The sequence below is a fragment of the Dendrobates tinctorius genome, unplaced genomic scaffold (genome assembly GCF_039654945.1).
Source record: "Dendrobates tinctorius isolate UK_male_01 unplaced genomic scaffold, ASM3965494v1 ptg000012l, whole genome shotgun sequence".
NCBI lineage: Eukaryota > Metazoa > Chordata > Amphibia > Anura > Dendrobatidae > Dendrobates > Dendrobates tinctorius.
Genome location: NW_027361680.1, coordinates 53,371 through 68,859, shown reverse-complemented (window position 1 = coordinate 68,859; position 15,489 = coordinate 53,371). Strand labels below are relative to the sequence as shown.

The 15,489-nt window shown below is 42.9% G+C and overlaps 1 long non-coding RNA gene across 2 annotated transcripts in view; it reads left to right on the top strand.

Annotated features, from left to right (window-relative positions):
* LOC141065763 (uncharacterized) overlaps positions 1-15,489 on the top strand; it is a 121,173-nt gene that overhangs the window by 67,884 nt on the left and 37,800 nt on the right. For both annotated transcript variants that reach the window (XR_012226419.1, XR_012226420.1), the window contains one exon: positions 14,737-14,925. This is a non-coding gene — a long non-coding RNA (uncharacterized lncRNA). The remainder of the gene's footprint in view (positions 1-14,736; positions 14,926-15,489) is intronic.

The window sequence follows — 15,489 nt, the reverse complement described above, 5'->3', positions numbered from 1 at the left end:
ATCACGTGTTTCTCAACGCAGTGATTCTAGAGCACTGCCCCCATCCCTTATGGGAAATATTTTATTAGGCATTGCTCCTACTAGCCAGTTTCCTACTCCACACTGATGAGGGGCAATACCACGAAACAGCTGTCTGTGGATGGATACCATGTTTTGGCATAGGTGGTTTCCTTCATTGGAGACTGCCCTTCCCGTGGTTGTTCCTTCCCGGTGAAAGACCTGGCTAGTCATTGCTTGCGTTGAGAAACATGTGATGGTGTCTCCGCGGCTTATGTTTTTGCATGTTTTACATATTTCCCATAAGGGATGGGGGCAGTGCTCTAGAATCACTGCGTTGAGAAACGCGTGATGGTGTCTCCGCAGTGTCGGATGTTGATCTCCATGAGGTCAATCATCCTCCCTTTTTCATATATATAGAATAAGACGCCATATACAGTATAACAATGCTTAAGTAAGTTCAATATAAATATGAGCAATTTATTACATTTATATAGACCTATAGACACCGCATTAAATTACTATAAGAGGCAAATCTCTGGTATGTTTTCATTTGATAGAAGCAAATACTCCCACTGTGGGCCCGTCTAAGATAACAAGAGATCCTAATATTTGAAAGGTAGTAACACCAGCAAAAATGGCCTAGAGTACAACTATAAATCACTATTGGTGAATTAATCTACCAATAGTTATTTAATGGGAGTACCTCACCAAATGGATAATATAAAAATACCACACAACTAAGATTATTATTATTATTATTATTATTATTATTATTATTATTATTTATTGTTATAGCGCCATTTATTCCATGGCGCTTTACATGTGAGGGGGGTATACATAAAAACAAGTACAATAATCTTAAACAATACAAGTCATAACTGGTACAGGAGGAGAGAGGACCCTGCCCGCGAGGGCTCACAATCTTCAAGGGATGGGTGATAATACAGTAGGCGAGGGTAGAGCTGGTCGTGCAGCGGTTTGGTCGATCGGTGGTTACTGCAGGTTATAGGCTTGTCGGAAGAGGTGGGTCTTCAGGCTCTTTTTGAAGGTTTCGATGGTAGGTGAGAGTCTGATATGTTGTGGTAGAGAGTTCCAGAGTAGGGGTGATGCGCGAGAGAAATCTTGTATGCGATTGTGGGAAGAGGAGATAAGAGGGGAGTAGAGAAGGAGATCTTGTGAGGATCGGAGGTTGCGTGCAGGAAAGTACCGGGAGACGAGGTCACAGATGTATGGAGGAGACAAGTTGTGGATGGCTTTGTATGTCATGGTTAGGGTTTTGTAATGGAGTCTCTGGGCAATTGGGAGCCAGTGAAGGGATTGACAGAGGGGAGAAGCTGGGGAATAGCGGGGGGACAGGTGGATTAGTCGGGCAGCAGAGTTTAGAATAGATTGGAGGGGTGCGAGAGTGTTTGAGGGGAGGCCGCAGAGCATGAGGTTGCAGTAGTCAAGGCGAGAGATGATGAGGGCATGGACTAGGGTTTTTGCAGATTCTTGGGTGAGGAATGAACGGATGCGTGAAATATTTTTGAGTTGAAGTCGGCAGGAAGTGGAAAGGGTTTGGATATGTGGTTTGAAGGAGAGATCAGCATCAAGGATTACTCCGAGGCAGCGAGCTTGTGGGACTGGGGAGAGTGGGCAGTCATTTACTGTAATTGATAGGTTCGTAGGGGGGGTCACGTGAGATGGGGGAAAGATGATGAATTCTGTTTTGTCCATGTTGAGTTTCAGATATCTAGTGGAGAAGAAGGATGAAATAGTGGACAGACATTGAGGGATTCTGGTTAGTAGGGAGGTGATATCTGGTCCAGAGATGTAGATCTGTGTGTCATCAGCATAAAGATGATACTGAAAGCCATGAGATTCTATGAGCTGTCCCAGGCCAAAGGTGTAAATAGAGAACAGCAGGGGCCCTAGGACTGAACCTTGTGGGACTCCGACAGATAGGGGGCGAGGTGAGGAGGTGGTGTGTGAGTGGGAGACGCTGAATGTCCGGTCTGTTAGGTATGATGAGATCCAGGAGAGGGCCAAGTCTGTGATGCCGAGGGATGAGAGGGTCTGTAATAATAGGGAATGGTCCACTGTGTCAAAGGCAGCCGACAGGTCCAGGAGGAGGAGGACAGAGTAGTGTCGCTTGCTCTTGGCAGTTAAGAGGTCATTGGTGACCTTAGTAAGGGCAGTTTCAGTGGAGTGGTGTGACCGGAAGCCAGATTGTAAGCGGTCGAAGAGGGAGCAAGAAGAGAGATGGGAGGACAGTTCAAGGTAGATGTGTTGTTCCAGTAGCTTGGAGGCGTATGGGAGAAGTGATATAGGGCGATAGCTAGATACAGAGGATGGGTCAAGAGAGGGCTTTTTGAGGATAGGTGTGATGGAGGCATGTTTAAAGCTTGAGGGGAAAACACCAGTTGTTAGTGATAGGTTGAAGAGATGGGTTAGGGTTGGGATGAAGACTGTGGTGAGGTTTGGGATGAAGTGGGATGGGATCGGGTCGAGTGCACAGGTGGTGAGATGTGATCTTGAGAGTAGAGTGGAGAGTCGATCTTCTGTAATGGTGGAGAAGTTGGTTTTGAAGGTGGAGGGCTGGGAAGTCGGGAGGAAGGGCTCTGGGGGTTGTTGACCAAAACTGTCCCTGATGTTATCAATTTTCTGCTTGAAAAATGAGGCAAAGTCTTCAGCTGAGATGAGTGGGGAGGGAGGAGGTGCTGGGGGGCGGAGGAGAGAATTGAAGGTGTTGAATAACTGTTTAGGGTTGTGAGACAGGGAGGATATGAGAGATGAGAAGTAGGTTTGTTTAGCTGTGGCGAGTGTGGTCTTGAAAGTAGTGAGGGACTGTTTGAATGCGATGAAATGCTCGTTGGAGTGGGATCTTTTCCATCTGCGCTCAGCAGCCCTGGAAGCTCGCCTCAGCTCTTTGGTCAGGCTGGTGTGCCAGGGCTGTCTGTTGATTTTGCGAGTTTTGGTATGTGTAAGTGGGGCAGCGGATTCCAAAGCTACAGCTATTGTGGTGTTATATAGAGCGGCAGCGTCATCCGCATTGTGTAAGGAACTTATATCTGTAAGAGGGAGGAGGGATTCGGAGAATGAGTGTAGGTCAAGGTGTTTAAGATTCCTGCGAGGGTGTGAAAGTTTGTGGGGTGGGGATTGTAGACATGGAGTGAAGAGGGAAGAGAATGTGAGCAGGTTGTGGTCAGAGAGAGGAAGAGGTGAGTTAGAGAGGTTAGATAGGGAGCAGAGGCGGGTGAAGATGAGGTCCAGTGTGTGGCCATCTTTGTGGGTGGCTGTAGAAGACCATTGAGTGAGGCCGAAGGAGGAAGTGAGAGATAGAAGTTTAGTGGCAGCTGAGAGGGAAGTGTCAATGGGGATGTTGAAGTCGCCCATGATGATAGTAGGGATGTCCGCGGAAAGGAAATGAAGTAACCAGGTGGTGAAGTGGTCAAAGAAGGTGGTGGCTGGCCCTGGGGGGCGGTAGATGACAGCCAGTTGGAGGTTGGAGGGGGAGTAGATGCGCACAGAGTGCACCTCAAAGGAAGGGAGGGTAACAGAGGGTGGCAGTGGGATTGGGGTGAAGGAGCAGGTATCTGACAGGAGAAAACCAACTCCTCCACCATGTTTGCTGCTGGGGCGGGGGGTGTGAGAAAGGTGGAAGCCGCCATACGAAAGTGCAGCAGGAGAGGCTGTGTCAGAAGGGGTGAGCCAGGTTTCGGTGATGGCGAGGAAGGAGAGTTTGGTAGTAACAAAAAGATCATGGATGTAGGAAAGCTTGTTGCAGACAGAGCGAGCGTTCCACAGAGCTCCTGTTAGTGGGACTGGGGAAGCGGGGGCTGGGTGAATGGGTATAAGGTTGGAGAGGTTACGGAAGGTTGTGATAGAGTGTGGATGGGAGGTAGAAATGACTGTGGGAATGTGGTGAGGAGGACCAGGATTTGGAGAGATATCACCAGCAGTGAGAAGGAGCAGAGAAAGTGTTAGCAGGTGGGAGCAGGAGAGGGCATGAGGGGGCTGTCTGTGTTTGGAGACAGAGGATTGTATGTTAAGGAACAGTTTTGAGGCGGAGGTGAGGTGGATGGGGAGGATTGAAGAAGAGATGAACAGTTCCTTACTAGGAGTAGGGATTAGGGGAATTAGCAGAAAGTGAAGGATTATTGGGGTGAAAGTGAAAACAAACAGAAACATTGTTTACAGTGACTGTGTCCAGTTACCTTCAGTTCCCTTCTGGTTCAATTCTGGTTTTAATTCTTAAATTAATCTTCACACTTCTAGCACACACTTATAGCAATCACAATGCAGACTGAAGTCTATGCAGACTTGTACTCTGCAATATATGTACAACTAAGTGCAGTCAGGTGTGAAGCAGAGAGGAGTGGTCTCTGCTCATCTTGGCCAGACAATTAAGAGTGGACCAGATGTATATGATCAAGCCAGAGTAAACAAGGTCATAAATAACACTGGGGTAAGCTGGGGTTAGCTGAAAGGCATACCATGTGAATGCTAGGTGCAGAGGCAAGTCTATGTGCAAAGCTGGGTGACGCACTGTGTGTCCTTCATAGACAGACAGCAGGAGAGCAGGAGAGCTGGGTGGATGGACATACCATGTGAATGCTAGGTGCAGAGGCAAGTCTATGTGCAAAGCTGGGTGACGCACTGTGTGTCCTTCATAGACAGACAGCAGGAGAGCAGGAGAGCTGGGTGGATGGACATACCATGTGAATGCTAGGTGCAGAGGCAAGTCTATGTGCAAAGCTGGGTGACGCACTGTGTGTCCTTCATAGACAGACAGCAGGAGAGCAGGAGAGCTGGGTGGATGGACATACCTGTCGGAAGAATAGAGATGCTTGTTAGAGTGCGATGGTGGCAGGTAGCAGGGCACAGTCTGTATTCATCCTTCTGGTTTTAATTCTTAAATTAAAACTAAGATGCCTCTAAACATGGTTACAGAGAAATCACCAAAAATAGATGTTAATATCCTGTTGGAAAAAGAAATAACATATATAAATAGTCAATAAGGACACTGAAGCACTGGGAACGAAAGTTCCAAGGACAAAGCAACATCAAATGAAAATTTGTCCCATATTAGACAAAAGATTTTTTGCATATGTTAATACTCAGTAAGAATATGATAACACTGATCACAAAAATACCAATATCAGAACAGCATAAAACGAATATTTGTACATATTGATAGTGTGGACACTGAAACCCTGGTCACAGGAATACAAATTAGGCCTCAACCAGTGTCCCACTGTCATATGGTGAGACATACACTCACTGGCCACTTTATTAGGTACACCATGCTAGTAACGGGTTGGACCCCCTTTTGCCTTCAGAACTGCCTCAATTCTTCGTGGCAGAGATTCAACAAGGTGCTGGAAGCATTCCTCAGAGATTTTGGACCATATTGACATGATGGCATCACACAGTTGGCGCAGATTTGTCGGCTGCACATCCCTGATGCGAATCTCCCGTTCCACCACATCCCAAAGATGCTCTATTGGATTGAGATCTGGTGACTGAGGAGGCCATTTGAGTACAGTGAACTCATTGTCATGTTCAAGAAACCAATCTGAGATGATTCGAGCTTTATGACATGGCGCATTATCCTGCTGAAAGTAGCCATCAGATGTTGGGTACATTGTGGTCATAAAGGGATGGACATGGTCAGCAACAATACTCAGGTAGGCTGTGGCGTTGCAACGATGCTCAATTGGTACCAAGGGGCCCAAAGAGTGCCAAGAAAAAATTCCCCACACCATGACACCACCACCACCAGCCTGAACCGTTGATACAAGGCAGGATGGATCCATGCTTTCATGTTGTTTACGCCAAATTCTGACCCTACCATCCGAATGTCGCAGCAGAAATCGAGACTCATCAGACCAGGCAACGTTTTTCCAATCTTCTACTGTCCAATTTCGATGAGCTTGTGCAAATTGTAGCCTCAGTTTCCTGTTCTTAGCTGAGAGGAGTGGTACCCAGTGTGGTCTTCTGCTGCTGTAGCCCATCTGCCTCAAAGTTCGACGCACTGTGCGTTCAGAGATGCTCTTCTGCCTACCTTGGTTGTAACGGGTGGCAATTTGAGTCACTGTTGCCTTTCTATCAGCTCGAACCAGTCTGCCCATTCTCCTCTGACCTCTGGCATCAACAAGCCATTTCCGGCCACAGAACTGCCGCTCACTGGATTTTTTTTCTTTTTCGGACCATTCTCTGTAAACCCTAGAGATGGTTGTGCGTGAAAATCCCAGTAGATCAGCAGTTTCTGAAATACTCAGACCAGCCCTTCTGGCACCAACAATCATGCCACGTTCAAAGGCACTCAAATCACCTTTCTTCCCCATACTGATGCTCGGTTTGAACTGCAGGAGATTGTCTTGACCATGTCTACATGCCTAAATGCACTGAGTTGCCGCCATGTGATTGGCTGATTAGAAATTAAGTCTTAACACACAGTTGGACAGGTGTACCTAATAAAGTGGCCAGTGAGTGTAGATACCAGTTGTTACATATGAATGGCCTAGTGGCCCTTAGAGTTACACCTGTTAGTTGAGTCGATAAATATAGACAAGGTTGTGATATAACTGTATCTACCTTCAGAACAAAGGATATCATGAAAAAGAAGAATCTCTGAAAGATTCCAAAGAAGATCAACCATCAATTGAAAAAAGGTTGAGTCAATGACAGTCTCTAAAATAATCAGAGAATCACACAGGTAGTCAGACGGAAATATATATAATAAGGGGAGGCGTCACCCCTACCCTTGTAGGCCAAGAATGTTAATTACCATTTGAGAAATTGCCCACCTTCAATACATAGCTACAAACCGATGTTAACAAGGAGAGGTGGGAAACATATAAGCATAGGAATAGTCCTGATGGATATAAAATCCACAAGGAACTTTTTGATACCACCACTCACATCAAAAGATGTCAAACTGTCAATACTAATGTAATCCTAATATTAAAAATTAATTGCGCTAATATAACCCACTAGAATACAATTTATCACTCAATAGCGATCCATAGTAAAATTAACCAAATAATCTCAAAAGACAGAAATATCTCCCAGAAGTTTTTGTGGATAGCGCAAATAATAAAGAAATCTCCTAAAACTGTTATCAAGATAATAATGATAATAATAATGCCAGCAACCGTGGGTCTCTTAACACGAGGAGACAATTTAAATGACCGTCCAGGTCACTGTTCACAACACGTGCGTTATTAAAAGTTCAACTTGCACAAATGTTTCTCCTACCTTACCACTATAGGCTGGGATGATAACGCATTCCACAATGCCAATGCTGTATTTGTAGAAAATTCAATAGGTATTTCAGCTGGCGGAGAGACGCTCTCCTCCTGTGCTCCTACGTGCTGGAGTGATGGTACGTTCCCAAATGGTGACGATCACATTGATGTTTAGGAAGTAACGGATAAGAAATAAAGTGTCCACCTCTGATGTGAGTAGGTAACAGGCAATGCTCCGGCCCGTAGCAATAGCCCAAATCTCCAATAGTAATCGCCGATAAAGAGCGGGTCCAGCGGCGGGAGATATGAAAAAAGCCGGCAAGGTGCAGGACCTTGCGTGACGTCACTATCACGTGATGAACTACGTGATCGGCTGAAATGACTGACAGGACCAAAAACCAATCCTACGCGTTTCGGAGGCTTACTGCTTCCTTCTTCAGGGATGATCCATGTCATAGAGGTGACACTTATATATCCAATCGAAAAAAAAAAAAAAAAAAAATTATTTATTGAAAGCGAATAGTTCAATTTCGCTATTTAAACCATTAGGTATAAGAGTATTCATTTTAAAAATCCATTTGCTTTCTTCTCTTGACATCTGCGCAATAAAATCGCCTTTTCTCCAGCTTTTTTTGACAGTCTTAATACCAGTTACCAAAATGTCCTTAATAGAGCCTCCATGATGCTTACAGAAATGATTAGAAAGGGGATGTCCAGTAAATTTATTAATAATGTTACGAAGATGTTCAGCAATTCGTGCACGTAATGGGCGAATAGTTCTTCCTTTATACAATTTACCACATGGACAAGTAATTCCATAGAATTATGGAATTACTGTAAGCATCATGGAGGCTCTATTAAGGACATTTTGGTAACTGGTATTAAGACTGTCAAAAAAAGCTGGAGAAAAGGCGATTTTATTGCGCAGATGTCAAGAGAAGAAAGCGAATGGATTTTTAAAATGAATACTCTTATACCTAATGGTTTAAATAGCAAAATTGAACTATTCGCTTTCAATAAATTTTTTTTTTTTTTTTTCGATTGGATATATAAGTGTCACCTCTATGACATGGATCATCCCTGAAGAAGGAAGCAGTAAGCCTCCGAAACGCGTAGGATTGGTTTTTGGTCCTGTCAGTCATTTCAGCAGATCACGTAGTTCATCACGTGATAGTGACGTCACGCAAGGTCCTGCACCTTGCCGGCTTTTTTCATATCTCCCGCCGCTGGACCCGCTCTTTATCGGCGATTTCTATTGGAGATTTGGGCTATTGCTACCGGCCGGAGCATTGCCCGTTACCTACTCACATCAGAGGTGGACACTTTATTTCTTATCCGTTACTTCCTAAACATCTATGTGATCGTCACCATTTGGGAACGTACCATCACTCCAGCACGTAGGAGCACAGGAGGAGAGCGTCTCTCCGCCAGCTGAAATCTCTATTGAATTTTCTACAGATACAGCATTGGCATTGTGGAATGCGTTATCATCCCAGCCTATAGTGGTAAGGTAGGAGAAACATTTGTGCAAGTTGAACTTTTAATAACGCACGTGTTGTGAACAGTGACCTGGACGGTCATTTAAATTGTCTCCTCGTGTTAAGAGACCCACGGTTGCTGGCATTATTATTATCATTATTATCTTGATAACAGTTTTAGGAGATTTCTTTATTTGCGCTATCCACATAAACTTCTGGGAGATATTTCTGTCTTTTGAGATTATTTGGTTAATTTTACTATGGATCGCTATTGAGTGAAAAATTGCATTCTAGTGGGTTATATTAGCGCAATTATTTTTTAATATTTTAATTTGTTTTATCAGTCAGACAAAAAGGTGGTGTTGTCTGATAATTTGCAGCTTGTATATCCCTAAACGCAGCGCCACTGGTTTTATTATATTCGTTTCACTAATGTAATCCTGTCCACAAAAAGTGGATTAGGGATAACACAGTGCTTGCCTATAGAGGATCACATATAGCAGAGAGAAAGTACATTCTGATGAAGACTCTTCCTACAAAAAAGGAAGACTTCGCCTATAAAAAAGAATACCCATATAGGGACTGTATTTGATGCCAACCAGCCCTGAATAAGAAGCAGTGGAAAATACTATCGCATCTCTATGATGTAGCATGGGGGCAAGTCTCAAAAAGAAGATTGAAGAGGAGGCTAGGTATCTCCATCACATTGCATACTATATATTGGTGGAGAAACCCATAAAAAAGTGTCCACTGACCAAAAAGATCTGTATAGAATGAGTGGACACAGAGTCACAAACCATAATGTTTAGTGAACAAGTCACTATGAATACTAGGAACTGTATTTGGTGCCAACCCAATTACAGGAAGTAGACTGACTCAACACTTAAAAATCTATTTTCATAAAGCCACATGTAGTTGAATAAGGGTACATTAATCCAACAAACAGGATTTTCCATAGAATGAATATCAAACCCCTCCGAATACACATAATTAAATTAACACAATACTAAGAAAAAGCACACACACAAAGAGGGCCGGAAAAAGAATTGCAGTAACCATTCCTGAACAACTCCATTATAGTTGCTTTTAAAAGCCTGAAAACAATAGTTCTTCGTTTAAGCCCAATGGGGCAAGGCTCCGTAGATCATATATCCATTTGTAATACAATAGGGTTGTCTGATACGTCACATTCTGCCATGAACGAGAGGGTCGATAGCAGATGCAAGAGTGGCAATGTAGAAAGCAGTGGCATTGTCATGGAGTGAGGATATGGATGCCAGTGGTAGGAGAGTCAGAGAGTGTGTTGGTGTCTGTGTGCGAGGTTTCTGCGGGAGTGCGTATGTTGCTGGACATGGGTGACAGGTGAGGACAGGGATGAGAAAATGAGTAGATGGTGGTCAGATAGAGGGAAGGTGGTGAAGATAGATAAGAGAGCATAGATGGGTGAAAACCAGGGCTAATGTATGTCCATCTGTGTGGGCGGCTGAGGAGGACCACTGAGCAAGTCCAAAAGATGAGGAAAGGGACAGGCGTTTGGAGGCTGTTGACTGAAGGATGTCAGTAGGTATGTTGAAGTCACCCATGATGATAGTGGGGATGTCAGTGGAAAGAAAGTGAAGAAGCCAGGTAGAGAATTGGTCAATGAAGGCAGTGGCCGGGCCCGGAGGTCAGTATATGACAGCCACTTGGAGGTTGGAGGGAGAGTAGATGCAGACAGAGTGGACTTCAAAAGAGGGGAGGATAAGGGAGGAAAGAGGTGGGCATGAGTTAAAGGTGCAGTTAGAAGAAAGGAGATGCCCCAGTCCTCCACCGTGTCTGTTAATGGGGCGAGGAGTGTGGGTGGGGAGGTTGCCAAAACACAGCGCAGCAGGAAAGGCGGTGTCAGAGGGTGTGAGCCATGTTTCTGTGAGGCTGTAGAAGGCAAGAGAGAAAGAGGTCATGAATTACATGAAGCTTATTGCAGATGGAGCAGGCATTTAACTTAACAGCCACGGGTGGATCGTGATTCTACCCAAGGTAGTTAGGGGCACATGTCGGCTAATGAAATCAGCTGTCATGAGCCAGGAAATATGTGGACTCACCGCTGGAGCCCACATACGCGGGGAGACACGACATACATGGCGTATATATACGTCATATGTCTCGAAGGGTCACATAAGCCTCTAGAGGAAAAAAAGCACCAAACCGCAACAGTTCAGCAACGTCTTTCAGTGCACAGTGGGCAGGAGAATTTTTATTAATTAAATATGGAAAAATATTCACAACATTATTTTATGCCCTTTATCAATCACCATAATGTGATCGATGTGCTGTCAGTTGTTGTTACATCACAAAACAACATCACGAAACAATCACTGACCTCAGGGAGACCAGTCAAAGAAAACACTGCGGCAGCCGGCAAAGGCGCTCAATCAGTGAAATCCTAGGTGCAATGCTCCCTGGGAAATTCAAATATGCAAATAAAGTCCGTGGAGCCTCATTTAAGAGTCTCAAACCCTGGAGGAAGATCTGGCTAGTCCCGTGTTTTCTTTGACTGGTCTCCCTGAGGTCAGTGATTGTTTCGTGATGTTGGTCTACTAGGCATTGCTCCCACCTAGCCAGAATCCTACTCCACACTGATGAGGGGCAACACCCCGAAACAGCTGTCTGTGGATGGATACCTGGCCTTGGTATTTCCCTTGTCATATCTGTAAACTCGTAAAGAGCTGGATGTTGAATTAAAGGGCCACTTAATATGGTGGTAATGGTGGTTTCTGAAAGGAGCCACCCCTTGGCTGGGTCCTTCCCTGGAGGAAGATCTGGCTAGTCCCTTGTTTGAGACTCTTAAATGAGGCTCCACGGACTTTATTTGCATAGTTGTTATTACAGGAACACCGAATATGTCTGTTATTTGTGATATATTTTTTTTTTTTTAAAAGTATTAAAAATGTCATTATTGTAATTGCTCTTTTTTAATTCTATAGGAAGAAGAAGTGTTTTTTAGAGGGAAAAAAAAATACAAGTACATAGATCTGTACACAGCCGTGTATTTCCATCTCTCTGCAATGCAGCTTCATGTATACAAAAACCTCATTGTGGGTCAGTGTAGGCTGCGGTTCTTTGTTTTAGCTGCTGAGTGCAGTGATGTAGGTTGTGAATTTGATCACTGGGGAGAGCTGAGCTCAAAACTTAACTTTCACCTCTAGAATACAGGGACATAGAGATACATTTGTATATACAGTAGCAGTATATTTTTATGTAGTCTGTCTGTGGGTTCAGAAGCTGCAAGGCAGCTTCAACTATACCAATCTCTCCTATGCGGACCTACATTTGCTGTGGCTCTTAGATGGCTATTGCCTGCAAATATGTCAGTTGGGAATTTGATGCCTTTAATCCCTACACCCTGAAGCCTGTTTCATCTTCCTGACCAAGCCAATTTTTACAACTCTGACCACTGTCATTTTATGTGGTCATAACTCTGAAACACTTCAATGAATCGCACTAATTGCGAGTTTGTTTTCTCGTGACATATTGTACTTCATGATAGTGGTAACATTTCTTTGCTATGACTTGCATTTATTTGTGAAAAATTTTACTAAAATTTTCAAACTTGTAATTTTTATGGTATTAAATCAGTCATATCACACAGCATAGCTAATAAATAACATTTACCATATGTCTACTTTACATCAGCACAATTTTTGAAACATAATTTTTTGTTAGAAAGTTATAAGGGTTAAAAGATGACCAGCGATTTCTCATTTTTACAAGATTTGCAAAACCATTTTTTTTAGGGACCACCTCACATTTGATGTGACTTTGAAGAACCTATAAGACAGAAAATACCCAAAAATGACACTATTCTAAGAACTACACCCCTCAAGGTACTCAATCACATTCAAGAAGTTTATTAACCCTTCAGGTGCTTCACAGGAATTTTTGGAATGTGGAAGGAAAAAATAAACATTTCCTTTGTTTTTTTTACTTTTAACAGGAGCAAATGGACCATACAATTTGTTGTGCAATCCTGAGTATGCCAATACCCCAAATATGGGAGGAAATCTACTGTTTGGGCACACGGCAGGGCTCGGAAGGGAAGGAGCGCCATTTCACTTTTTGAATATAAAATTTGCTGGCATAATTAGTGAAAGCCATATCATGTTTGGAGAGCCCCTGATGTACCTAAGCAGTGGAAACCCCCAACAAGTGACACCATTTTGAAAACTAGACCCCTTAGGGACCTTATCTAGATGTGTATTGACCACCTTGAACCCACAGGTGCTTCACAGAAGTTTATAACGTAAAGCCGTGAAAATAAAAATAATCACATTTTTCCAAGATAAATCTTTTTAGCTCAAAATTTTTCATTTTCATAAGGATAATAAGAAAAATTGCTCCATACAATTTGTTGTGCAATTTCTCTTGAGTGCGCAGGAGCGTGGAGTAAAAGTACTATTGGGGCATGGCAGGTCTCGGATGGGAAGGAGCGCCATGAAAATAAAGATATCACATTTTTCACACAAAAATCTTTTTTTAGCTCCAAATATTGTATTTTCACAAGGGTAACTAAAGAAAATGGACCCCAATAATTGTTTTACAATTTCTCATGAGTTCACCGATACCTCATATGTGGTCGAAAACTACTTTTGAGACACAGTGCAAACCTCAGAAGGGAAGTAGTGCCATATTACAGTGCAGATTTTGTTGCACTGGTTTGTAGGTGCCACAACATATTGGCAGAGCCCCTGAGGTGCCAGAACAGCAGAAGCCCCCCCCATAAGTGACCCCATTTTGCAAACTACACCTCATTGAATTAATCTAGGGGTGCAGTGATTATATTGACACCACTGATGTGTCACAGAATTTTATACCATTGGGCAGTGAAGAAAAAATTAGTTTTTTACCACCAAAATTGTTAGCCCCTAATTTTATATTTTCATACTGGGAATAAAGTAAAAATGGCACCAAAATTTCTGCTCAGTGTAGAAATACCCCATATGTGGCTGTACAGTACTGCTTATCCATGCGGAGAGACTTGGAAGGGACGGAGCGCTAGTTGCCTCCAGGAGCACAGATTTTCCTAGAACAGTTTGCGGACGCCATATACAGAGCCCCTAAGTGTTAGAAAAGCAGAATCCTCCCTCAAGTGACCCCATTTTGGAAATTATAACCCTTTGGGAATTTATCTACAGATGTAGTGATGATTTTGACTCCATGGGTGTTTTCCAGAAACAAGCAGTTGTAGATGTTGCCGAGTGAAAATTGCAAACTGCCCTTGTAGTGACCAGTAAGTTGTGACCTGCTCATGCTTCTGGAGACACGCACCTGTAAATTAGGCGATCTTTCATCACTACAGAAATGCCACACATGTGGCTGCTAAAAGTGGTATAGGCACACTGGAGCTCAGAAGGGAGGGGGGGTATTTGGGTTTGGGAGCGGAGAATTTGCTGAATTTCTTTAGGGGAGCGAGAAGCCACTTTGCTTTTCCAGAGCCTTTATGCTACCAGTAATGTGAAAGCCCCTTTATTTCTGTTAACATACAGTATTACAACATATCTGAGTGGGGACTTGCTTTTTTGTGGATTAAGTGGAAGCTTTTATTGGGAACATTTTACATAACATTTGGGATCACATTTATCTGACTCTCTACGCTAAGCGCTTACTTTAGGCTTTCCATCTAAATCTCCGAGAGACGTGACAGATAAAACCCCCGATGGATCTATTCGCTATAATGAGGCAGCAGAGTTACTCTGGATTCCATCTCCGCCGAGTCCAGTGATTGGCTGCAGCAGTCACATGCACTATAGACGTGATGTCACCACTGCCGCCTGTAAACGATCGCTGGAAGCTGTGAAGGAGAGCTGACACTGAAATGGGGAATGCTAAAGCTCTGTATTTTTTTATTTTGCTTTTTACTTTAAGCAAGTGATGGACATGCTTTAAAAAAATCTATAAAGAGCAAAGCCACTTGACACATAAAAAGATGATTAGATTACCACAGTTTTAGAATATAGATAATCACAACTTAACTTTTTTTTTTCCTTCAGGAAATTCCAGAGGATTCTAGAGCCAGTATCTACAAATCTGTTATTATAAATACATCAAAGGAAATGATGTGCTTCAGTGATTACCCTATCCCAGAGGACTTCCCAAATTATATGCATAATTCCAAAATTATGGACTACTTCCGACTGTATGCAAACCATTTTGACCTTTTGAAATACATACACTTCAAGGTAACTATATTCTCTTATATTTCTAATTGAATGTACACATGAAGTACTTTTCAATGTCAGACTTGCAATACCATTCTTATTTTAGAATTTTATATATTTAAAATTTTCATGTATATAGTATGATTGTGTATATCTGTGGTGCATTTGTGTATGTACATGCAGTATATAGTATGTGTCCATGTATATTGTATATGTATACTGCATGTGTGCAGTATATTGTGAAATATACTGTATGTATAAAGTGTACACACTGTATACTTTATACACTGTGTTTGTACATACTGTATCCGTGTGTATACTGTATATACTTTATATAGTGTTTCTATATTTATAAAGTGTATATATGATGTGTGTACATGTATAGTGTATATATGTCTAGTGTCGCCATAATGGGGATCTGTAATTTACCGTGTGTCTAATGCCTGTGTCTTACATTAGGGCCTGTTCACACTGTCATTCTTTACTGCTCCCGATGCGTTCTGCCTGAATCCTGTATAGAGCCATAGATTGTAATGACAGAAATGGAGCTCAAATCAATTCCACAGGTGATGGGTTTTTTTCTGA